The following is a 4,506-nucleotide window of genomic DNA, read 5'->3' on the forward strand; positions in this document are numbered from 1 at the left end:
AAACATTTTGACTGAGCTCATCCATCCATACATACATAAGTGGGAGATTAGGTTACATGAGCGAACCTGCACTATTGAAAGAGATCAATGAATTACAATTCAAAGAAACATTGATAAATAAAATAAATCAATAGAAATGACAAAAATCAAACTAACAGCAGACAGTACTCTTTCAGCCTTCTGGACCTGAGCAGTGCAGTGATCTTCAACTAAGTGCTTAATTTGGACATAAAACTAGAACTTGGTATAGCTAAATATTATTATTTTTCTTTTAATATTCCCACTCCAGCTGATGTGTATTATTTGAATTACAAGTCTTATTAGCATGCAAAATCACCTATGGATAAGGCGCACACACTTTGGACATAAAACCAGAACTTGGTATAGCTAAATATTATTATTTTTCTTTTAATATTCCCACTCCAGCTGATGTGTATTATTTGAATTACAAGTCTTATTAGCATGCAAAATCACCTACAGACAAGGCACACACTTTGCACCAAAATAGCTTTGCATCAAGTACATTATCTAGTACATCATTACCATCTTCAGGTATTTCTAATTTACTTGTGAAAATCACACAAATCATAAGCTATATACAGCATACAATCAACAGCAAATTATTAGAAAGGAATGCAGTAAATTTTAATAAGAATATTACTAAGTAGTTAAATAACAAATAGCCCAGTAAAATTGTGCCCGTTGCTGGGAATTTGGTTCTCAATAAAATTAGCTAAAATAGCCAATCTTGAGTTTTACTGCTCACTCAAAATGGGCTGGCAGCTTACAATTTGGCCGCCTACAATGAAGTACCTTCCGCTAACTTCACATTTTTCAGACTGCTTTTCAGGAAGAGGCTTGGCCAGCTTTTCTACTACTCAAAAACATTTTGACTGGGCTGTGCAAGTCTTACTAGCATATAAAAAGCACCTTCAGGTAGATTACAGCAAAGCAGACTTTGTACTAAATGCTCTGCATTAACTACATCATTACCCTCTTCAAGTATTTCTAGTTTACTTGTGAAAATCCCACAAATCACAAGGTATATTACATTATACATTCCAGTTGACAAAGCAATCAAGGGTAATTTTTTCATAATGGATGCAATGATCTTCAGTATCAAGATTATTTGGTACCTAAATAGTAAAATGTTCGAGAGAAGAAATAATCATAAACATTTTTTCTTTCTCATCAGCATCGACTTCCAAAAGTAATGGATAATGACCACCTAAAACAAAGAAGAAATAAATCAAATTTGTGATTTCACAGGGCTTCAATACGAAACAACTATACATATCTTTTATTTCCTACCACTTGCAAGTGGCAGGAATGGCTGAAATGGCCTTCACGTGAACACAACAGAATCCTATGCGTGTGTAACCATGTAGAACTATTTATTCGGTATCGAAATTACATCCCAAATGTCATGATATTTGACTGAAACTCAGCTTACCCATCTTTCGTTTAGACTTCGAAACTTGCTGCTTTTTACCACCGTTTCAATGTTTTCTTGTTGTTCAAAAGGTGGTAGGGCCATTGCAGACCGTGATTTTTTTTTTACTTGAGAACCAGATCACAACACCCAAGCCTTTTCACGCTAAATATTAAACTACTTAGATTTCCTTCGCCGCCGTAAGCCGCCATTTTATCTTTCCCTGAATACTAGTTCCCAAGCTTCGAGCCCGAAGGTCTCAGACATGCACTGAAATTATGATATTCGTTATTTCAGGGCCAATTTAGAAATAACGGTAATCGTTATTTTGGTGTCGAGATCATGCTGATCACAACTGAACGCACATTTACCCCTTTCCTCCGCCATCTTGAATGTTGTAAGACAGTGGAACCGAGTCCTTCTCTTTATTTAACACGTGTAAAGAGCATTGGTAAAGAGTGCCACGAAATTACTATATCCATAAATTTGGTGCCAATTTAGAAATAACGATAATCGTAATTTCGGTCTCGAGATCATGTTGTTGAGGTCAGCATTAGATTCCATCCACCAAAACCACCTTGGTCGAGAGGGACTGAGATGGAATGATGGAAAAAAATTACGAAGCTACGACAACATGCCGACTTATCCCGATGACCCAAGTGTATTATTTGTTTGGGAAATTGCGTCAAAACTTTTTACTAAAGAAATGGTAAGTATTAATTTATTGTTCGATTTTAGTATTATAAAACATTTTACGCAATTTTATGCAGATATTTCACGTATTTAAAAGGTGCTTAGATGTTACGTAGTTTTGGTGGATGTCATTAGGGAACATCCACCAAAACTTTGACCAAAACCATCAACAATATATTTTTTAAATTTTATCTATAGCCATTGTTAGATGTTCAGGGAGACAAAAGATTTATACCACTAATTAGCAGTTAGTACTCTGGCTAATTATTTTTTATGGTGCACAATTGCTGACCGACCAAACGTTCATAATGATTATCATAACTCTTAACACATAGAATAAAGTGGTTTTGGTGGATGTTTCTCTCCATCCACCAAAACCACCACAGAAATTTCTGCTACTTCCTTACAGAAGACTGATGTGACCTGCTATTTGGAGTACATAACCACAATCTATTTCTTTGTATGTAGAGATATTTTGGAAAGTTCTTGAGTCAGCACCTTTTATTATTGAAACCATAATCATAACATGGTGCATAATATAGAATACAAAAGGTTCTGGTGTGGTAATCATGTAATCTTGAAACAGGAGAGTTTTTAACTGACTTAAACTGATTTAAACAAACATTTGCAACAAAATTCCAGGTCCAGAAATTTCTTCCACTATTTCCGCCAAAATCACAACCTTTAAGTACAACAAATCAGCACATTAGTAATTGTTATCAGGGGTCTGAAAATCCCATAAATCTTTCACATTTATTTCAAGTAACCTTTAATTTCACATGGATGAATAAGTATACACTCAACATGCGGAATGTCTTACAGTTTACAAACTATTTCCCTTTTTATGGATAGACAGTGAAAGGCCTTTGCCACATTGGTGAATCAAACCATTGTATACCATGCATTTTGTGATAATTGTTTGTTTTTGCTCACAATACCCAGAAAAATGGAGGGGATAAATTTAAATAGCAAATTCTATGGTTAAAATTAAATAACATTGGAAGATCAAATTAACTTTGTACTGTTTAAAATTCAGTTTTGGTTTCTTGCTTATTCCAGCCTCTTGATATTCAAAAGCATTCCTTGTCATTTTTGTGTTCTTCTGTGTACATAACTTGAAAAATAAACACAGAGAAAGGAAACCACAGAGGATTAAACTTGAAGCTAAAGCAAAGTTTAAGTTGAGCCATAGCTGATCCAAATACTGAGCACTTTGTATTGTAACCCATTTAGCAGTAAAGTTTATCTATATGTCTGCCAGCTTGTCACAAGTCTTACCCCTCTCCTTCAAAAGTCTCTATAAATAAATTTTTCTTTGTGGTCCCTAATTGATGATTAGTATATTACAGCTCCTCAATTTTCCTCTCTCAAGTCAAGGTTACTCTAAATTTAACAAAGTAATGGACTTGATAAAACTCAAACTATAACTCAGCTGGCTGCTACTTGCAACCTTAATTTCTAGATATCAGTATACAATAATCAATATGTTATAAATAAGAACCCTAATGCTTAATTTTGCAGTGATCACCTTCCTCCTTTTCATTTGCAGACCAGACTGGAACCTCTATAGGTGTGTTTGCTTGTTTTGAGTGGGGATGGAAGAAAAGGAGTCATGCCGCATATCTGATTTATTAAATCGCATTTGTTCTGTTTATACATGAGTAGAACTACCTTGTTCTCTGAAAAAAATAAAATTTCTCGCATTTTTATCTGTGCTTCGCAGTCAAACTTCCTTGTGTCTTGGACAAGAAATCTTATTTTCTTGAAAACAAAATCTTTGTTTCCAGCCTTCTGTAATAGGTAAATATAACAGTGTTGTTATGATATGCAAAAAACCTTCCGGACATCAACGTTTGCTTTTTCTTTCTTATGTAACTCTCAACTGTTATGTAACTTTCTGGACTGGTTATGTAATCACTTCGGACTACTCACGTGTCAGTTCTCGGGTTACACGGAAAAAAACATATTTTTTATAATAAGAGAGTCGCTATCGCGTTGTTGTTGTTTCGTTAGCTCTAAAGGTAACCTGCCTCTCAAGTGATTAAAGTTTGTGTTCAAAGAAGCTTACTGGACTCAGACTCACTATCTTGCTCTCCCGCGTCATAAAGGACAAAACTTGGTGTCAGAAGTGATCACGTTTCACGAGCTTTGTTGTTGTTGGTGGAAGTTTATTTTATATTGGTCATGACCTCGACCTCTGCTAGTCAGCAACCTTCTGGTTCATCGGCTGCTGCACCGATCTATACCACCACAGTACCGCTAGCCAAACCTCCAGATCCTCTTAATCTCGAAGACAGGTCACGTAGAGGCGATAACTGGTTACACTTTAAGAGAGCATGGCAAATCTATGAACGGGCGGCTGGGATAAGTCAAAAGGACGG

General features: G+C 35.6%; 1 long non-coding RNA gene across 1 annotated transcript; it reads right to left on the reverse strand.

The window, feature by feature from the left end:
• Window positions 1-382: 382 nt before the first annotated feature.
• On the reverse strand, window positions 383-2,141 carry LOC149042031 (uncharacterized). The gene is made up of 2 exons (XR_016188731.1): window positions 1,454-2,141; window positions 383-1,228 (listed from the first exon to the last, which is right to left on the reverse strand). It is a non-coding gene; the product is annotated as an uncharacterized LOC149042031 (long non-coding RNA).
• Window positions 2,142-4,506: the final 2,365 nt, after the last annotated feature.

This window comes from Pocillopora damicornis, chromosome 7 (assembly GCF_964200805.1).
Source record: "Pocillopora damicornis chromosome 7, jaPocDami1.2, whole genome shotgun sequence".
Classification (NCBI taxonomy): Eukaryota; Metazoa; Cnidaria; class Anthozoa; order Scleractinia; family Pocilloporidae; genus Pocillopora; species Pocillopora damicornis.